General features: G+C 43.3%; 1 protein-coding gene across 3 annotated transcripts in view; it reads right to left on the bottom strand.

Moving 5' to 3' along the window:
* The window catches only part of ddr2a (discoidin domain receptor tyrosine kinase 2a), a 154,152-nt gene that overhangs the window by 88,016 nt on the left and 43,750 nt on the right, over window positions 1-22,386 (bottom strand). Inside the window, exon 1 of one of the 3 annotated variants that reach the window (XM_080195884.1) lies at window positions 6,801-6,987. The exons of the other annotated variants lie outside the window; for them this stretch is intronic. The gene's annotated coding sequence lies outside the window, so the exon portion shown is untranslated. Of the gene's footprint in view, window positions 1-6,800; window positions 6,988-22,386 lie in introns of those variants that run through there. 3 annotated transcript variants of the gene reach the window in all.

Here is a 22,386-nt window from a genome sequence, read left to right as displayed (position 1 = left end):
CTCATATTACACAAACAACAGCTGCCTTTATACACAGAGCACTACAGGAAATTTGAAAAAAAGGACAGACATACAAAGAACATCATGAAGGGTAATACATATTAAACCATGGTGGAAGCACTGGGATATAATGTGATTTAAAACCCCTGGCAATGTTAGCAGAAGTTTCAGGATCTCATCTCACCGAGCCCCACTTGTCAACTGATGGTAAAAGCAGAATACCTTATGCCAGGGTTCTGCTAATTGTATGCTTCACCTAGCCAACATGAGGTCAGCGACACGGCGATTTATTCATTCTCTTCATGAATTAAAATGCCAAGTCACGCTCTGTGCCTAACCCTGCCAGCAACACGGGTAAGAGCAATCTATGGTGTTGTCCAAACATTCTGAGTGATAGCACATAAGAACCCCAACAAACTGCGGCATTGTATCTCTACAATGTGATCTTTCACTACCTTCACAACAAGGACTGTGATACATTCAAACTGATTCATTCCTTATGCATCGCACAAACATTTTCTTTTGGCTCCACATTAGGCTATTCCAAACAAGCTACAAATGGAGAAAAGTCTAGTTAAGAAGCAGGCCTTCAAAGTAAGACTCCAAGGTATAACTTTCAGTCAGGTCAACCTAAATTTGTTACAGTCACAAGTGACAGAATTGGGCTCGATAATGGCCATTTTGGGATTCCAAGTTGGTATTAACTGCATATACACTTATGATGTGAAGTGCTCCAAAGTTATATTGGTAATGGGGTTCACGAGCTGGCACCTAACATCTCTGGTAACAGGAAGAGCAAGCACCTCAATGTTGTTTAACATTCACTGAGCATTGCCATTCTAGAGCTCCAAATTTCAGTCTATACCATCTATTGGCCTAGCACAGATGAATATTCATGAAATAGCAGGAAGCACCATCCATACCTTCTCCACCACCACCACCACCAAGCACTATGTAAAAAAAAAGTTCAACTACTCACAGGATATTTCTGCTCAATTTCTTCTGGTTATTGCTAATATTCTGCAACAGTTTGGGCTCTAGTTTACCAACTTAAGGTTTCCAACCTCAACAGGGAATGACGTGCTGGGTGCTAAAGGACATTATGCTGATTTCAAGACTTCTGCATAGAATTCCCATGAGTGCACTATCAGGCTTTTCTCTTGGAATCAACCTTGTCTGGGAGAATGAAGTGAAGCCACGCAGAACAGGACTAGCTGCTGGAAGAGGAAGCAGAGGGAGGAATGGAAGTGGGGCTGTTGGTGTGAGATCATAGCCTTCCAGGCTGATCAGAGATCTATTCTCACACTTCTGTAATAACCAACGTTTGAGAAGTCTATGCTTCACAAAAAATGTCCTCACTGAAATCGACCCACTGCTGCAACCATAGCTCCAATCTTAGAGCAGAGTAGAATTACATTCCAGTAGCGGTCAAGGTGATGATAGCTAGGAACCTTTATGCACCTGGCTCCTTCCAGGCCACTGCTGAAGGTAGAAGCAACATCTTTCAGTTTGCAGTGCTCTGGTGTTACAAGGGAGGTGACTGAGGCTGTTTATAACTACGCTTCATTAAGTGGGTGGAGTGAGCACGCGGCTTGGTTCTGATTGCCGGTTTCTACAAGGTACAGAGTGCCAGTGACTGCTGGCACATCTCTGTGCGCAGCATATGTCAACTCTGACAAAAAATGGAACCAAAAGGGATTCCGCTCTCTCAGTGGCTCGCTGTTGTCTGACCATAGGCAGCAAGTGATGCAGGTCGAAGGCAGATATCCGCAGCAGTCATGATGTGTCTGTTCTGTGGAGGTTCACAGTGCCAGCTGTATTTAAGTCACCATGGCAAACGAAATGGCGACTACAGGGCAATGGGCAATCCACTGAGGATAGGCTTGTGACTGTGGTTTGACACACATACGCACATGCACACACAAACTAGCATCGTGAAGCAATGATTCTACGGCCACTGTCAAACTTTGTAGTGGTCTGCCGAATGCTCACCATCATGCTGGAAACAGCCTTTGCTACCCAGCATCAGGAGAGGAGCAGGAGCACAAGGTGAAGGATAAGAATGAGGAAGAGGAGGAGGTGGATAGAGAGGAGGAAAAAGAAGTGAGTTTGTAACCCTAGGCAGCCTCTTTCTGCCCACGCTCCATGTGAAGAACTCATTTATCTACTTTAACTTCAACCCCAATTTTCCAATCCAACAGTCCCATTTCCTTACCTTCCCACTGTTAATGACAATCACTACAGCCTCTACGTCACATTAAAAGCCACCCGAAATGCACAATCCAATTCCAATTATAAATTAAATATGCCATACGAAAATTAAACTAATCACCCTTACGCAATCCTTCGTGCCCATTTGCTGTATAACTCTGACTGTCCTAGCTCTATCCCAGTGGAAGCAGCATGACTGGGTTGACATGGCTGCTGCCTTTCAGTGGAGAAGAGGGCAGATGGCCTTCGAGGTTGACTAGAAGCTTTAGAAGGCTGGGCTGTCCATGATGGAGGCCATTAACAGTCTGGTTCAGTCTCAGACAGTAGCCAGTGTGAAGGATAGAGTCCGTGGTTAGGGAATATAATTTGTGGTGGGAACTCAGCACAATGGCTTCAGGCTTCCCAATTTTAAATTGGAGCAAACTTCTACCCAGTAATAAGTTAATGTTTAGGGATATTATTGTTAAGGATAGTAGAAGATGATTGCATCCAATTAAACCATTCTTGTTGACTCCATGGAGGTATTGAGAAAGAAAGGTTACATAATCTATTTAATGTGAAGTCAGAATATATATGGTGATGCACAGTTTGCTGCATTAATGGTAGGATTGTGCTGTGCAATTTGCAGTTGTGTCTAATGTATACACGCAGTGACCTCTATAATGATTTTCTGAATATTTTAAATGGTTGACACTGAAAAGACTATGGGAATATTGTCCCTTATGCTTAATGCTCAAAGGGACAGCTGGGTACAATCACTAAAGATTATTATTTGAACAATATTATTAAAAATGTGTTTTTAAATTGGACAGGAAGTGGTTTCCAACTTGTGCATTCATTCTTGTACAGTTAACCCTCTTGAGGCATTGGTTAACCCTCTCAGTGCCAATTCTTGAGGGGAGAGGTGCAATGGTGGCAACAAGTTGGATTTCATGTTTGGAGATACTCAGGAAGTCTGACATTATCTGTGGAGAGATAAACAGAGTCAGCATGTCAGGTCAATAACCATTTGTCAGAACCAGTTCCAAGTTCCGGTGATAGGTCATTAGACTGACACGTTGGGCAGAGGTTGGGACACTAATATCAAAACAAAATAAACTCAACAGATGAAGGAGCAGCGCTCCGAAAGCTCGTGATACCAAATATACCTACTGGTGTTGTGAGATTTCTTACAAAGCTAAATCAAGGTCGTGAGCCCACACTTACTAGAAGTAGGAATGGCTCAATTCTCTGGCCAGAGGTAGCCTCCTAATTGGCTGCCCTGCTCTAGCCCCCTTATTAAGAATGGCAGATTGGCCCTCAATGCTACAGGCCCAGAGAGGGCCCCTAGCTCAATAAGCTAGGTAGACTCACCAGAAGATGAGGGCACTGCTGAGGGAGGTAGGAGACTTTGAGAACACCTCAACATGGGGGCATTCTCAGCGGTATAAAAATAAATCATGATTTCAGAGAGGGGAAGGCAAGAGGTCCCTTGGAATGGCTGAGGGGAGGGTGGACTTTTATGTCCACTGCTCCCTCTTTTGGGGAACAAACCTCCATCTCTGATGGTTCCCCTGGAAGGGAGTGTCCATGAGGCTGACAGCCTCTTCCTGGGGGTGGCAGGAGCTCAGCCACAGGCAAAATGCCACCAAGACTTGAGAATCACCCCAAGGTACCTCACAAGAGGTTATTGCAGAAGGTCAGGGGACATGGAGTTGGGGGTAGGGTGTTAGCGTGGATAGAGGATTGGTTGTCAAATAGGAGGCAGAGAGTGGGGGTCAATGGGTGCTATTCGGATTGGCGGTTGGTGACTAGTGGGGTGCCCCAGGGGTCGGTGCTGGGGCCTCAGCTATTTACCATTTATATAGATGATCTGGAGGAGGGAACCGAGTGCAGGGTGTCGAAATTTGCTGATGACACCAAGATTGGGGGAAAGGCAAATTGTGCGGAGGGTGTGGAGAGTCTGCAGAAGGATCTAGATAGGCTGGGCGAATGGGCCAGGAAATGGCAAATGGAATTTAATGTTGGCAAGTGTGAGGTGGTCCACTTTGGTAGGAAGAATGGTAGGAAGGACTATTACTTAAGTGGCGAAAAACTGCAGCAGGCGACGGTGCAGAGGGACCTCGGGGTCCTTGTGCATGAGTCGCAAAAACCCAGCTTGCAGGTGCAGCAGGTGGTCAGGAAGGCGAATGGGATGCTGGCCTTCATAGCGAGGGGGATTGAATATAAAAGTAGGGAGGTCTTGCTGCAGCTGTATAGGGCATTGGTGAGGCCGCAGCTGGAGTACTGTGTGCAGTTTTGGGCGCCGCACCTGCGCAAGGATATTTTGGCCCTGGAGGGAGTGCAGAGGAGGTTTACTAGGCTGATACCGGAGTTGAGGGGATTGAGCTATGAGGAGAGGCTGAATAAACTAGGCTTGTACTCGTTAGAGTTTAGAAGAATGAGGGGAGATCTCATTGAGACGTATAAGATGATGAATGGGATGGATAGGATAGAGGTGGAGAGACTCTTCCTGCTCAAAAAAGACAGTAGGACTAGGGGGCACAGCCTCAAGATAAAGCGGGGGCGGTTTAGAACAGAGTTGAGGAGGAACTTCTTCACTCAAAGGGTGGTGAATCTCTGGAATTCTCTGCCCGTTGAAGTGGTGGAGGCTGCTTCGCTAAATATTTTTAAGACGCGGGTTGATGGGTTTTTGATAAGAGAGGGGATTAAGGGTTATGGGGAGAGGGCGGGAAAGTGGAACTGAGCCACGACAGATCAGCCATGATCTTATTGAATGGTGGGGCAGGCTCGAAGGGCTAGATGGCCTACTCCTGCTCCTATTTCTTATGTTCTTATGTTCTATTTGGAACCTTAACATGTAAATTGGCTCCCCCTTTCCATGTTCCAGGAAGCTAATCCACATTCCTGACTGGTCCTGGGAAAATTCTCTGGTGGCGGGAATGTGTTTGGGAAGCCATCTTGACGTGGCTCCCCACTTTTTTTCTGACATCTGCCCCCCGCACCCCCCCACCAACCTCCAAGCCTGCCACTATGAAATGGGGTGGGGGTTGGAAATTCTGCCCACTAACCATTTATCAGCGCAACTAAATATTTACAGCATTAACCTTTTATTTCAGATTTCCAGCATCTGCAGTATTTTGCTTCTGGATTTTGGCTCTAAACTATATCTTCCATCAGCTATTAACAACTTTTTTTCTTTACAGTTCTTAACTTAAAGAATGGAGAAGGTGAAATGATCGAATCTGAGAACAAACAGACAGAACAAAGACATTGCAATGAAATGTTAGCATGAATTGAAAGTGCTGAGAGAAAGGACTCAAATAAATTTCAATCAACCAGCAATCACTAGTAGCCAGAGAAACACGAGGAACATTTGAAACAAAAAGTAGGACTATATGCTGAGGGACTCAAACTTGGGGCAGACACACCCAAGGTGCAATGGGGAAAAGGCTACTGTGCAAGACCTTTCAGTCAATGTACACCAAGGGCTGGTGTTGACTCCTCCAACCACAAGATTATTCTTGATTGTATATAATAAATACAACTGTGTTGAAGCACCTCAAGGGTGCAATATGACCCATGTATATAATTTGAACATTATACTATCTGTGACAAAAATACTGAAACGTTTGTAATGTTTTCATCTCTGTATTGAAGAACCTCAGAATCCATTTTGATCTTTGTGGAAAATACGAATACTGTTGTGCTTTCCTGTCATGATTGTTTAAAATTGTAGAATGCCTACACTGCAGAAGAGGCCATTCAGTCCATCAAGTCTGTACAACTCTCTGATAGAGCATCCTTTCCCCCTGCCCTGTCCCCGTAATCCCACACATTTCTAATGGCTAATCCATCTAACTTACACATCTTGGGATACTAAGGGGCAAGTTAGCACGTCTAATCCACCTAAACTGCACATCTTTGGACTGCGGGAGGAAATTGGAGCACCCAGAGGAAATCCACACAGACACAGGGAGAATATGCAAACTCCACACAGACAATCACTCAAGGCTGGAATTGAACTTGCTCTCTGGTGCTGTGAGGCAGCAGTGTTAACCACTGTGCAAGACTTAGAGGTGGCACGGTGGCAATGTTTTCTTCGAGATATTTTATGAATAAAGTTTATTTTAGTTATTTCACTTCACTTGTGCTTCCTATCTACTGCCAGTCACACTTTTTTAGCTGGTAATTGTACAGATGGGGGTCAGTTAGCTCGATTGTCTGGACGGCTGTTCAGTGATGTAGGACAATCCCAAACCGGCTGAGGTTATCATTAAGTCCCATCTTCTCAGTCTTGCCTCTTGCCCGAGGCGTGGTGATCCACAGGTTAATTCACCACCAGTCCTCCCTCCCCTTCAAAAGAGAGCAACCTATGGTCATCTGGAGCTGTGGCAATTTGCAGTTGTACAGATTAAAAGTGCAGCAAGTGTGCAGGTCACGAAGCACACAGATTTAAAAGGGTTAAATAACCCACTATAAAACTGAGTGCCTGTTCACGGAAAATAAGACAGCAAAAAAAGGAGACAGGAAAGGATTAAATAGAGGTAAATTGGAGCCAAAATCCAGCAAAGACAAATTAAACAAGTCCTGTTCTGTGATTCACGTACCTGAGCCGATTGAACAAATAATCTTCCAATAATCCTGACTTTCTGCCACAAGCCTTTCACACACATGCAAAATCCCCAATTAGTTACACTTTCCTTCATACACTCAATGTTTCACATTGCATCCAGAGTCCAGCTCCTGGTGCCCGAGAGTCCAGCTCTGGAAAAGGGCAAGCAACATCTTGGGTTTTGTACAAAACAGCAGATTAACATAATTTATGTTTCCTATCCGCCACTTTTGTCCAATGAAGTCAGGGAGGCAGATAATCATGCAACCAGGTCACGCCTGCAGCACTGAACGCACTTGGCTCAGATTCGATGGAGTCTGCGCTTTCTATCAGGATTATGAAGTTTAAACGGGATACTTGTAGAGAGCGGCTAGGTGAAAAGTTTTCAAACACCGAGAAGAAAGCCCTTTTCAGGGTATAAAGTAAAGCACACCAGCGATCACGGTATCAACTGCTCACCCAACGCAGAATGTGTGCAACAATTATAACTGTGTCCAGTGTCGCCACTTGCTCTCTGAGACACACGGATTTACAGCCTCTTTGCCCCATCTTGTCCCAGATTCAGTATGTGCAATCGTCCATGCAGAGAGAGAGAAAGAGAGCGATCCAAGGGGAAACTCAGCTTTCCGTCTGATGTTAAAAAAATAATGATGCCAATAAATCCAGATGTTATTAATAATGCTCAGTCATCTCTGCACGATATACCTCATGCTGGTTGAAATGGCAGAGTTATTTACAAGAAGAGTGTCTCATGAATAAAAGACACATCGAGGATTCCAACAAAATAGCAAGAGATGCGGATGTACAAAATCCCTTTTTAATGTGAGAAAAATAATGTCTTTTTTTGACATCCCCCAGCTTTTGGCTCTTCGCTCCCTCATAATTTACTAGTAAGGAAAGTGGCTACTGCAGGACTTCTGCTCACACTAGATTCATAGAATCCCTACAGTAGAGAAGGAGGCCATTCGGCCCATCGAGTCTGCACCAACCACAATCCCACCCAGGCCTGAGCCCCATAACCCCACAAATTTACCCTGCTAATCCCCCTGACACTAGGGTCAATTTAGCACGACCAATCAACCTAACCCGCACATCTTTGGAATTGGTGTATTTAGATTCAAATTTCTTCGCTGCTTGTATATGTGAAAAGCAAGGGAGGGGTTCATCCCCTTCTCGTGGGTTATTTCTCAGAACTATCAAACAGGCCGCTATAAATTGTGGGCAGAGCTGCTGTGGCAGATTAAATGATGCACGTTCATGCAGCACAAACTTAAATTCTCCTTCTGGGGGGAGAAAAATATTACTAATTAACATCGCCAACTTAATGCTTTTTATCAAATACAAGTTCCATTGGCAGAAAGGTTGGTAACAAAAGAACACAGAATTACGTTCATTGGCCAGGAGGAATGGAGGAGAATTTTTTGTATCCTGGTTATTGCAATCTGGAAGTAGATTCAGCAGTAAGGGGAAATCTGACACATGTCTGAAGGGAAGGCAGCTGTAGCCCTACAGAAGAACAGCATTGGAGTGGGGCTAACAGAGTAGCTCTTTCACAGAGCGGGCACAGGCACAATGGGCCATATGGCCTCCTTTGTGTTGTCTGGGCTATGTAACTATCATTATATGACTTTGATTGGAGAGTAACCACTGATTTAGGGAGCTGCCAGTTTAAGGGGATCTACCAGATGCTTGCTCCAGCTAAGGAAGTATTAATCCCTGGAACACTTAATGTAAATCTTACATGTGAGATTATTTGACCTGACAGACATCTTGTCATCTTGTCAGTAAAGTCACGGCAAAGCTAACAATTAGAGTCTCAATAGTGGCTCAGGTGGTACCACTCTCATCTCTGTACCAGAAGGTTGCTGATACAAAATCTACAGGAGAGTACAGAGGGAGTACTGCACTATTGGCAGTGTGGGGATAATTCAGAAACTAAGGCCCTCTCTGCTCTTACATTTGGACAGCCATGGCATTATTTAGAAAAAGAGCAGATGAATTTTCCTATGCCTCAACCAACATCATTGAACACCAAATGTGCTTATGTCTGTACAAATAATGTAAGACTTTTTATCTTTTTCAAATAATCCCCATCAACTAGTCAGATAATTCTGGTAAATGGGTAAAAGAATGGGTTCCTGTTAAATTGGTCTTAGAAGCCTTGAAATAATTATTTGTGTTTAACGTATTCACACCACATTCTTCTTGTAATATAAGGTCTGCTGTATACTGGGTTATTGTGGCACTGAGTACAGTACCACCCACACCGTGATGTAAAAAGGTACATTGACCCAGATCAAGTCTAGGATGGACAGAGATATGCAAAGACTTAGGGATATGTAAAGACCATACCTGAACCCTCTACTGTATATACAAATATATATCATATGTGTGTGGTTATGATTTGTTACTACAAATGTGCTGTTAATATACTCAAGATTATGAAGCCTCCTTCATGATGTCCAAAGCAGGATTCTTCACATCTGTCTATTGTTTTAAGGGAAGACATTACAATTTTTTTAAAGTAAGACCTCCATTGAAACCGAGAGCAGAAGAATGTCCAATGAACATGCAAAGTATCCACGGTTGGTATCGCAAGCAGTCACTACTGGACTGTATGATTTATAGATGAGGTTGACCTGGGCTAGACTGGGCTAACTCATACAGGTACAGAAATTTTTCAAGCCTGGGCCTGGCCCACCAGATTCAGAGACAGACTTGCACATTTGAAGGGAACAATTCCTTTCATGGTGTCTTGCCAAACATTTGGTTTCATTACTGCGACCAGCAGCTGAGTCTGAGGTGTGTAAAATCTGGCAGCACTGCATTAAAAAGTGTAATCGGATTGTATTCTTTCCAGCATTTGCCACTTTTATTAAATATTTAAGTAACAAAAACAGAAGGAAAGAACTCTCTTAGTCTTTATTGAAGTATCAATTGTTTCACCATATTTTCCCCTTGATTCTCTTGTCGGAAGTATCAGTGGCACTAGACATATCCTGAAAGCCAAAACAATTGCATCTGGATGTCTACGGGATTTGGTACTGCAAATCTTACATGTTGAGAGTGGGAGGGAGTGAGGGCTGTGCTAAAGTACATCTTATTATTGTGGCAGTACTCCAGTGTAAATGATGCTATTAGCCAGCGGCAGAAAAATAAGGAGCTTTGATCGCATTTATTTCTTTTGCAGTTTTAGCATGGAAACAGGCCATTCAGTCCAAACTGTCTGCCTTGGTGTTTAACCTCCAAACATGCTGCAATTCTAATATGATGTGACAGCCCTGTTTTCAAATCCCACTTCAATTCTTACCGATTGTGAAATGTTGATGGGCAGTCTTTATTCTAATAATAATTAACGTCATTTCAATGAAGTTTGACTATAGTGAAAGGAAACAGAAGGTGTTTGTCTTTACATAAATTGCAACACGATTGTGTGCACAGTGTATATAGGAGCACCTTATATTGCCAATGTCTGACAGCATTACAGTGAGTTTGCTTGCTGGGGCAGCAGTTTTCCTTATTGGCTTCTGAGCCCTGCCATCAAGCTCAGATGGAGGTGGCCAGAGGCTCTTCCTGAATCTAGTCAGACATCAGAGAGGGCTCTAATCTGCCAGAAGGGCCGCAATGGTACAGGTGTTGATGGACACCATTCACTTTCTTCTCGTCTCTGTTCAGTTGAATCAAAAAACATGCTGTAAGTTGTCTCTATGAATCTTACCAACTGTAGCCTACTGATATTCCAAATGTTTGTGTTACGCACGAATGGGATGCAGGCATTGCTGGCTAAGCCAACAGTTATAGCTCACTGTTATTGCTCTTGAGAAGTGGTTGTGAGCTGCCTTTCTGAACTTTTGCAGGTCCCTTTGCTGTAGGTACATCCACAGTGCTGTCAGGGAGGAAGTTCCAGGATTTTGACTCGGTGATAGTGAAGGAATGGCAATATATTTCCAAGTCAGGATGGTGAGTTGCTTGGAGGGGAATTTCTAGATGGTGGGATTCTCTGTTTCTGCTGCTCTTGTCCTTCTTGATGGTAGTGGTCATGGGTTTAGAAGATGCAGCCTAAGGAGCCTTGGTGAGTTCCTGCAGTGCATTTAGCAAATGATATACTGGTGCCACTGTGTGTTGGTGATGGAGGGACTAAATATTTGTGGTAGGGATGCCAATCAATTGAGTTGTTTTGTCTGAGATGGCATCATGCTTCTTGAGTGTTGTTGGAGCTGCATTAATATAAACAAGTGGAGAGTATTCCATTACACTCCTGACTTGGGCCTTGTAGATTGTGAGCAGGCTTTGAGAAGTCATGAGCTGTGTTACCACAGAATTCACACCCTTCACACAGCCATTCACACCCTTCCACTGCTGCCAGCACGAACAGAGAATTTGGCATTCAGCGAAATCTCTGTTCACAAAAGCAGGACTGGAGAATCCCAACTGCAGGCGAGGTTGGAGAATCTAGCTCCTAGTGCCTGACCTGTTTTTGTAGTGATGGTATTTATATGGCTAATCCAGTTCAGTTTCTGGTCACTAGTAACCCACAGGATGCACAACACCATTTGTTCATTTCTGAACAGTGGCACCATTAGGATTGATTTGTGGGAGCAGCATTACTGAAAAACATTACCATTATTGGCACTGAGTTACTGAGTTTCCGATATTTACTCAGGGATGGGGACAGGAGAGTGAGTGGGACATCACTGGCGGAGGAGGTTGAAAGGAGTTAGACATTGTAAGGAGGTGGAATTTGGATACTGCCATTTGTGTCAAACATTTGCCAATTGCATTGGGGTGATACTTACTGTGTTGCAGGAAAACATTCCTTCTTCCTCTTGACCCACAAGCAGTGCCTTAAGGACATTTCATGCCATGCATCTGGCCTCCATCATCTCCATTTAATTGCTCTTAATGAGGCTTTAACAGTTTTTAATTGCCGTCAGATGGAAGGAGAATGGAATTCTTGTTTTGTCTTCGCCGCCTACTCTGATGGCTTTTGCTGATGCCAGGATTAGTGTTTTGCAACTGTCACGCCATCTGACACTGGTATTTTTGCCGCCCTCTCCTTCACTCCCAATTTTGAGGACCCTGAAAATCCAGCAGATGTGTCTGTTTGCCAACAACTGTTGATCATTGGCTTTGAGTGTCACAATTGGTCTATGAGTATCTGTGTCTGAAAAATCCCATCACCCATTTAATGTTTGGCAACCGCTACACATTTGACCTTGATCACCATATGTCAATAGCAAAGAATGCCTTCACTGTCAATAAATAACATCACTGATTGGTTTTGACCTGATTATTTTAGGCGGCAAATTTCTTCAAAAATACACCACCAAGGTTGTAAATAAATTGGTGGAAAAAGTTCAACATGACTTTTCCACTTATCAGAAAAATAAGAGAAAATGTAGCAGAAACAGATGAGAATTGGACTGTCAGGATTATAGTGGCACAGCGGTTAGTACTGTTGCCTCAGACTGCCAGGGACCCGGGTTCAACTCTGGCCTTGGGTGACTGGATGAAGTTTGCACATTCTCCCAGTGGTTTCCTCCCACGCTCCAAAGATGTGCAGGTTAGGTTGTTTGGCCATGATAAATTGCCTCATAGTGTCAGGAGGACTAGCAGCAGAAATACGTTACAGGGATAGGACCTGGGTCAAATTGTCAGCGGTGCAGGTGCGATGGGCCAAATGCCCTCCTTCTGCGCTATAGGGATTCTATGATTCTATGATATAAATAAATACAAGGAATAATTTTGTAAGATTCTGCAGCTAACACAGTGTCGCTAGCAAGGCTTGGAGAATTCATCTTATTATAATTCTACCTGTGGTCCTAGAAAGCCTCTCAAAATGATCACCATTGTATAAAAATATAATTCAGTAAGCGTACATTTTCTCAAACTCATCATGTCAATTAACTGCTACTAAAAATTTAACACGTGCATTTTGTTTTGCAACAACAATCCTATCAAAGGACTTTTCTATATTTTTAAAAAGGAATGTGTATCTCATTGCAATGCTCATGTTTCTGGTTACGCAAAATCATTATAGTTCCCTCACAGAGGAAGTATTTTTCAATGTCAGTATAACATTCTCAAAATGATTGCCCCCGCAAATTTCTTTCTATTTGGTTGGCATATAAAAAGCTTGAAAAAAATCAGATAAAAAAATTTAAAAACAGACAGTGATGGAAGGGAAAATGGAAACATTTGACAGGTTCCAGAGGTCACAATAAAATGAGGGATTTGAAAGAAGCAGTTGGACTGGCAATTTGGGACAAGGCAGCTGGCCAGTTCGGGCTTCGTATCAGACTGATTACATTTCTTTTTAAAAAGCACAGCGTCCCTTTCCCTCCAACCCTCTCTCCCACGCAACTCCCCTGCTGAAAATATGGGTATTGTCAGAAATAGAAATCAGAATAACAGTTTTTACAAGGGGAATATGTTGTGAGCCTTAGAGTTGTGTACCTCTTAACAGCTTTTTCCATATCCCATCCCAGATTCTGAAATTCTTCCAGGTTCTTCATCCTCCGGGATTTGAAAAGTCCAAAAACAAGTCTGCAAAGGGAGCTGGTGATACAATTTATGCGGCACAAGAAGGTTTCCAGAATCACAATTTTTTACTGTTTTCAAGAAAAGATCTAGACCCAAACTCCCTTCACAATAATTCTTCTTTTATAAAAATTGCCCACTGGACAGCTCTCTGGAAACATAGAAAGCATTCTTCCTTTCTGGTTGTATCACAGCCTGGTATGGCTCCTGCTCTGCCAAGAGTGCAAGAAACTACAAAGGGTGGTGAATGTAGCCCAATCCATCACACAAACCAGCCTCCCGTCCATTGACTCTGTCTACATTTCCTGCTGCCTCGGCAAAGTAGCCAGCATAATTAAGGACCCCACGCACCCCAGGCATTCTTTCTTCCACCTTCGTCTGTCAGGAAAAAGATACAAAAGTCTGAGGTCAGGTATCAACCGACTCAAGAACAGCTTCTTCCCTGCTGCTGTCAGACCTTTGAATGGACTTACATTGCGCTAAGTTGATCTTTCTCTACACCTTAGCTATGACTGTAACACTACATTCTGCATTCCCTCCTTTCCTTCTCGATGAATGGTATGCTTTGTCTGTATAGCACACAAGAAACAATACTTTTCACCGTATACTAATACATGTGACAAATAACAAATCAAATCAAATATTGGACCAGAGTATTACTTCAGGTTACTCTTGCTACTTACACACAGGAAACACATGCATTCTCCCGACATCTCCCTGTGCTCTACACTGGAAGACATTTATTAATGTCTCCCTTAGGCTTGAAGGATTTTTGTTGTTAAAGGGCCACTCTTTAAAGAAGGAATTTTGGCAAATCTTTTTTGACTGGGGAAGTGGAGGAGCCAGAGGAGCTGTCCACATGAATTTCAACAAGAATAATGTTATCATGGAAGAAAGAAGGTGTATTTGTACAGCTGATCTCACAATCTCAGGATATGTCACGAAGTACTTCATAAAAGTTTTACCCAACGCAGTATGCTGGTGCAACACAATTAAGACATTCTGTATAACAAGACTTAAAATTATAAAGATAGACCTCTATAAAATGTCTTTGGAATACAGCACTTTCTTGACATGTTGCTACATGACAACCGACAGTGACTAAGATGCAATTAAAGAGGAAACGCTTTTCCAATACAAGATCATTCTATAATAAAAATACCTCCATCATTCTCAGACATTAACTCAGCCCAATATCTAACTAGTTTACAATTGTGGTTATACTATATAGATGGGCTGTGGTTGTTTGTCACAGAGTGAAAAGGAGACAAGGAAGACGAGACTACAATGGACAAGAAGGCAGTTCCATACTTGTGAAATGAGTATTTAGTACACTCATTTTCGAGATAGCAAAAGAACTAAGTCTACAGCTGGTTCTGGGGATCATATCTCCAGCACTGCAGCTAGGCTATCAAGGCCTGCAGCCTTTTCTGTGTTCACGCCGAGGTAATTGAACGGCTGAAGACTGATATCTCTGGTAGTGGGGGCCTTAGGAGGAAACCAAGATGGATCATTCAGTCTGAAGGTGATTGCAAATCCTTCAGCCTTGTATTTGGCATGCACATGTGGTCTCTGCCTTCGTTGAAGATGAGACTATTCATAGAGCTTTCCCCTCTTGTTACTTGCTTAATCGACTATTACACTTGCAACTGGATTTGCCAAGAGAAATGATCTGACCTATTTGTACTTATCTTTATACGTAACATGACTCATCTGCTGTTGAACGTGCACCTAATCCTGTGTTTTAGCTTCACCAGTTTGACACATCAATTTCAGTTGTCTCCGATGCTGTTCCTGACATACTCTTCTACTCCTCATTGAACTAAGGTTGTACCTGGCTTGATGGAAATGGTAGAGTGGGGGATATGCCAGGCTGTGAAGTAACAGATTCTGCTCATGCTGATGTCCCCAAGCTCCTCATGGATTCCCGGTTTTAATTTGCTAGATTTGATTTTCATTTACCATACTTAGCAGTGGTTGTGCCACTCAATGCAATCGAATGTTTCTTGTTTGGTCGTGGGATTTTGTGTTCACATAATCCGTGGGGTTGTCACTCCTACCGGTGCCATAATGGACAGAGACATGTTGATGGACAGTTGGTAACAGAGAGGTTACGTAAATTCTTCCCTCTTGTTGGTTTTCTCAGCACCCGCTGCCAATTCAGTCAGTAGTGGGTGCTACTGAGCCATTCTCAGTGATGGACACTGAAGTCTTCCACCCAGGATGCACTCTGAGCCCTTTCCACTACTAATGCTTCTTTCTAATGGTGTTCAATATGGAAGGGTACTGATTCATCTGCTGAAGTAAGGTGTCAGTGGTAATTGACAGGAGGGAGCCTTGCCTGTGTTTGACTTGAACCCATGAGACTTCATGGGATCCGGTGTCAGTGTTGAGGACTCCCCAGGCTACTGCTGCCGTAGAGAATGGTGCGGGGCTAGGTTTCAGCAAATATATTTTAGACACGCAAATGTTTTTTTTGGCAAAAAAAGACTGACAAGAATTGCTAAGCAAAAAGTGAATTAATTCACATGAAAAATGTGCAGCAAAATATAAACTCATTTTTTAAAAAGCCCTAAGGCTGTTTCTAAACATTCAGGGACACAATGCAAAGTTTCTAACAGTTATCATGAGTTACTGTCTGCAATCCGTGCAGTAAAACTTACACTTCAGATGGACTTTATTCAAAAGGGTGATTTAATCAGGATTTCTTTTCCAGATTTTTTTTCCCTGAAAGGTTCAGCCTGGTGCTAAGTTCATTGACAATTCTTCAGAGCATTAACAGGTAACAGCCAAAAGAGAGCAGTTTTCAGTGACAGTGCAATTGTCAAACTGCAGAATAATTCATTCGCCTGCTGCCTTTTCCAAAGATTCTCTGTTGGGAATTTAGGCCATCCCAATGTGACCTTTAACTTGAAGTTTCTTTTAATAGATAAATGAAACAAATGTCGTATCCAACACTGGCAGCGAAAACCTTTTCATGAAAAAGTGTGGGTGTGATTTTTCCAAAAATAAACAAAGCGCACAACAGGTGGGAAAACAGGAAGATTTCCTGCCTGTTTTATTTAGGCAAGCTTAGTTAAATAAATTTCTGGCACTCTGTCCAGCCCACTGTGCCAGGCTGGCAGTGCCAGGGTACCCAGTGGGCAGTGCCAACCTGGCACTGCCAAAGTACCAGGTTGGCAGTGCCAGTCTGGCACTGCTCAAGGGGCACCGCCCTGCCCCCAAACTCCCAGGGCCTCAATGGCCTCCAGCCCTACCATGATGCCCAGTCCTCATTGCTGGGAACAATATGTGATTCCAGTTAGTGTGAACCTCCACCAGCAGGGCCAGGAACATTAGTGAGTCCAGATAGCTGCGTCTCGTGCTCACTAAAGAGATGCAAATCATAATTTGCATATTGTTCCCCAGCACGAGGCTGAATACGTTGAAACAAATGGCCCAGGAAGATCGTGACTGACCAGATGCCAGTCGTGATTCCCATTTTTGGTCTGCTGCTGACATTTCCTGCCTCACTATGCTATTCGGCCAGTGCAGCAAGCCAGGGAAATCACGCCTGACATTTGTTTCAGTCAATCTTATGTATTTAGTGCCTTTTCTTTATCCCTATCATAGTTTATTGTGCCTAAGCTAAAAGATCATCTCCAATCATTTCACCAGTGAAGTATGACTGGCGGCAATGGAGTTCCGCCTGTCTCCCCATTTACTGAGCACCTCCCAGTGGACCAACCAGCTTGAGAGACTGGATGCACGGGCAGGCCACAGTCGGGAAGTGCAGAAGAGGGAGCGAGGAGGAGATCAGTTGGAGTGGCATGTGGCACAGTAGTTAGCATTGCTGCCTCACAGCGCCAGGGACCCGGGTTCAATCCCCCGGCTTGGGTCACTGTCCATGTGGAGTTTGCATTTGCTCCCCGTGTCAGCGTGGGTTTCCTCCCACAGTCCAAAAATGTGCGGGTAGGGTTGATTGCCTGTGATAAATTGCCCCTTAGTGCTAGAGAGATCAGCATGTAAATACACATGGTTACAGGGATAGGTTCTGGATGGCCTTCTTCTTTTAGAGATTCTATACTATTCTATTCAGTTGAGTAGTCAGGATTGAGATGGGAAGTTAGAGCTCAGAGGAGAGAGGTCAGATCACTTCAGAGGGCGATCTGGAAGTCACATGTGAGCCAGACCAGGTTAGGATGGTAAATTTCTTTCCTTAAAGGACACTAATGAACCATATGAGTTTTTAAATAACAAACAACATGTCATAGTCATCATTACACTTTTAATTCCAGATTTTTATTGAATTCAAATTTTACCACCTGCCATGGTGAGATTTGAACCCTGGTACCTAGAGAATGATGCTGGATCTCTGGAATACCAGTCCAGTGACAATACCACTGTGCCACTACTTTGCCTATTAAGCACAACATTCAGTCCAAAGCAACCTACCTGGTTTCTGTGATATCATTATTATTCTCCTTCCTAACTCTTTTTTGACCATGCTCACCCCAAGACCGGAGAATCCCACTCGAGGTCAACAGACCTTTGCATGGTCTGTTTCCGCCTGCTACGATTCCTGTGGCAGGCAGGGTGGGAAAATTCTGGCCTTTGTCTCCTCAAAACTGCACTTCAACTTACATGCTCAAATACTGTTCAACAGGTGTTAACAATGCCTCAGCTGGGTGTCCATGTTCTTTTATAATATCAGCAGGCTATGAGACTACAAGGACTACAATTACTGGTGAGTTCAATCCTGTTCCCACTCACTATCAACAAATGACAGCAGGAATTGTTACTGTTAGGTAGAAATCTGAAGATTTTTTTCATTTCTTAAACGAGCGAATGGAGCTGGAACCAATTTCCACATCTGTCCCTCCCATCCTGGTACACCTCACAAATGTTGACTACATGTCACAACTGGGATCCCTCATAGTTTATGTTACTCATATCCACTGATCTAATGGATGAACTGGTCTTTATTTTTAAATTTGAGAGTCTTCTAGGAAACACAAACAATCCTGAATCCATTGCCCATTTATGCGATAGTTCACATGCACGTAGCTTGGAAAAAACAAAATAGGAATTGGACTTGGTAATATTTTTTGTTCAGGTGTTTGGAGTGTCTTTCTGGTTCCAAAATGGCATACTCAGTGTATGCACTCACTTTTGACACAACTGAGTTGGATGCCATCTTGGTGAAGGCATTAGCATGCCAGAGCCATGCAAAGCCTCAAGTCATGACTATAACAGTCCAGTTATAGCCCTCTTTCAACCTTACACAGCTTAACATTTGTCAAACCACTAATGCACTTAATCTGCATACAGATTAATGACTGGCTATTGCTACACCTCTGTATACTCTTGGGCTTTTTCCCAATTGTTTGGAGTTTAAGAAGTCCACATGGTGGGCTGGCCGGTGCTGTCATTTTTTTGCCGTCTTCAAGGCTTCTACTCGAAGCAGTGACTCCCTGACATGGTGCAGTAGTCGGCTTTACTCTAAGAATAGAGCACGACTTGAAGAATGAAAAGGGGCACACAGTGCAGAGCAAGCAACTGAAAGAAGGAGGATAGAGAGAGTGGGCCATATCCAACCAGGGTGCTAAGAGAGCAGTTCTGCTACTGAACCTCAGTGAGGAGTAATGGGTTGGAAGCCTGTACATCAGTAAGGACCATCTTCAGTGAAATCTGTCAACTGCTGCAACCACAACCCCTATTTCAAAGCACGGTCAGAACTGCTTTCAGTGAGTAGGAAGGTGACTGGCAGCTTAAGGAGGTTAGAAGTCCCCTGATTCAAGTGACATCATTTCAATTCATTCCCTCTTGCCAAAGAGAACAAACATGAGACTTTGCCATGGTTGTCAGATTATCCATGGTGCAAGTTATCATTGACTGCATGTTGTGAGCACCTCATGCTAGTTCTGCCATAGACCAGAACCAAAAGGGATTTCACTCCCTTAGCATCCAGCTGCTGTGTGATCAAAGCAAATCATGCTGGTCAATGCCCAGTATCCTGGCAGTTACCATGATGCCTTCATTCTGTGGCAGTCAACTGTGCCAGCTGTATTTCAACCTCAAGGGCAAACCAAAGGGTAACTAATGGGCAAGAAGGAATAGCCACCAATGGCATGGCTGATAGTTTAACTTGAAAATCACCTCACATTTGCAGCATGCATGTAATTGTAGCTATGTTTCCACAAGAAATGTGTTATCACCCTGTTCACTGAGGGTGGGAGGCTAAAGAGTCTGCCCCTATAGCTTTGCATCATATCTGGTACTCTTGATTGACTAGATTTGACTTATTATTGTCACATGTATTGGGATACAGTGAAAAGTATTGTTTCTTGTGCGTTACACAGACAAAGCATACCATTCATTGAAGACATAAGGGAGAAGGAAAAGAGAGAGTGCAGAATATAGTATTACAGTCATAACTAGGGGGTAGTAAAAGTTCATGTTAACATATGATAGGTTCATTCAAAAGTCTGATGGCAGCAGAGAAGAAGCTGTTCTTGAGTCACTTGGTATGTGATCCCAGATTTTTGTAACTTTTTCCTGACAGAAGAAGGTGCAGAGAGTATGTCCGAGGTGCTTGGGATCCTTCATTGTGCTGGCTGCTTTTCTGAGGCAGCAGGAAGCTTAGGCGGAGACAGTGGGTGGGAGGTTGATTTGTGTGATTATCTGAGTTATGTTCACTACCCTTTGTAGTTCTTGCGGTCTTGGTCAGAGCAGGAGCCATACCAAGCTGTGATGCATCGGGAAAGGATGCTTTCTATTGTGCATCTGTAAAAATTGGCGAGAACTGAGGTTCCCTTTAAGCCTGAAGTCTACTTTTGCATCTGTGGGAGATTTGGCACTCATTCCATCCACATAGTGAATGACTTTTTAATCAAAGGATTAGATACGCTGACTTGTGACTCTGCAGATGCCAGTGTTGACAAACAATAAGCCTGTATGTAGGAGTAAAGATAAGCACCAAGAATTTGCATTGGGCATCTTTTAGCTGCAGTTCATCAACCTTCCGTTATAAATGCAGATTCTTCTTCCAATATTAGACTTAAATTTATGGCAGTACCCTGAAGGGAGGATAGGATTAAATTTCATTTATTCAGTGAGCAGCTGGAAAAGTACTTGCTGTGCTGTCTAACTACACACAAATAGAACAGAAAAGGAAACATTTGCATGGTTATTTAAAAAGACGTTGGCAACTAATAGGATTGTTCTTGCAAAAAGCCAGCACAAACATGATGGGCTGTACGGCCTCCGTCTGTGGTGGAAGGTTCCAATTATGCCAATAAATTCACAAGATTTTTGTTGAATATCAATAAGTTAACATTGCAATTTATATATTTGAATAATATGGGCTGTGAGGCAGGTTGCGGGATTTGGGAAATTTCCCAGCTAGGTCTGTTCGCCACAGGAGGAAGTTCCCACGAAGGCTGATTTTTCATTATTTGTTGGGGTGTGAGTGGGCTGCATTTGAGTCAGCGAACCTGGGGAAGAGTTCGGAGGCACCACTGGGGCTGTTTAAAAGGCAGTGGAACATCATCCCAGTTATAATAAAACATTCTCCAATCATTACTCCTCACACCCCTGCACCCACCACACACTTCCCATACAACCAACCATGCCACTTTATACCCCCTACCAAACCTCTGTGGCCTCTCATGCCTCCCATACTAGATATGCCCATCGCCACCATCAATTTTATTTCCCTGTAAAAAGGAATTTTTAAAAAAGAAAATGGCAAGCTATTAATGAATGCTTATTTTTAATATATATACATCATACTGTCACTACAGGGTTCATTTCTTCTATGCAGTGTATGGTGGGTGAATATGAGGGGCATGAGGGGCCATCATGGATGATTGAAGGCCTAGGGATTCATTGGAGGTGGGCAGGAGGAGGGGATTTCTTGACAGGGGGCAGTCAGAACAAACTGTCAAACTCATGTTTCAAAAGGTTTCCTCATGCAGATTATAGTTCATGACACCCCTGAGGGGCCGTGAGCTATGACCCTATGAAAAGCTGGTCTGACTCCAGGAAAATTGCAGAGGATGAGGTCATGCCCACTCTCTCAATGGAGATAGCCAGGTCGGGAGTACAGGGTACTGAATCTCCACACCCTTAAAAGGCCCTGACCCTGGCGAACATTGGAAATATCAGGAATGGAGCCAGGAATCCCGAAATCGGGTTCTGGCCTTCATTTTTAAAGGCGCTCCATGAATATAGAATAACAAACAGCTTCTGCATTTTGCAGGAAAGAACATATTTCCAAACCATGACCATGGCAGCCCTTCCCAAATGAGGCAGTTATTATCCTGCTCCGTGCCTCTTCCTTCTGTTAATTGAATTGATGGGAAGGTTGATTTCATTTTTTGGGGAGGTAACAAGGAAGATTGATGAAGGCAGCATGTTTGATGTGATCTATATAGATTTTAACAAGGTGTTTGACGTGAACCCACATGGCAGTTTGGTCAGAGAAGTAAAAGCCCACGGATCAAAAGGTGGCAAAGTTGGATGCAAAATTGATTCAGTGGTGGCAAAGGGTGAAGGTGCACAGGTGTTTTTTGTGACTGGAAGGCTGTTTCCTATGGGGTTCTACAGGGCTCAACTCTGAGTCCCTTGCCTTTTTATAGGTTTATACCTATTTAACCTGAAAGTACATGATTAAGAAGTTTTCAGATAATACAAAAATTGCCCCCACTGCAATTATACCAATGGTGGGGTGGCATCTTCCCCTAAATATAGCCCCCATTTGCAGGAGAGGGGAATGGGGATGGGTTCCAAGTTGCACATTGTTGCTACACAGAGGCAACTATCCATATAAAACAACATCTTCTTCCAGTCATTGTTGATTTTCATTTGCTAGAAGTGGGAAACATGACATGTGCAGGTTAGATCTGGTAGGAGCAGGTCTAAACTCCCGTCAAGGCTTTTAAAATTCCTTCCATTTAAATATTTGATAAAAATCTCTGTGGTGTTTTAAAAAAAATCCTCCTTATTTCAGTCTGTTAACATTAAGCTATAAGGATTTCTTTAGTGGATTAATGCTGCAT

This window comes from Carcharhinus amblyrhynchos, chromosome 9, assembly GCF_965287045.1.
Source record: "Carcharhinus amblyrhynchos chromosome 9, sCarAmb.v2.hapA, whole genome shotgun sequence".
NCBI lineage: Eukaryota > Metazoa > Chordata > Chondrichthyes > Carcharhiniformes > Carcharhinidae > Carcharhinus > Carcharhinus amblyrhynchos.
This window is presented reverse-complemented; position numbering and strand designations above follow the sequence as displayed.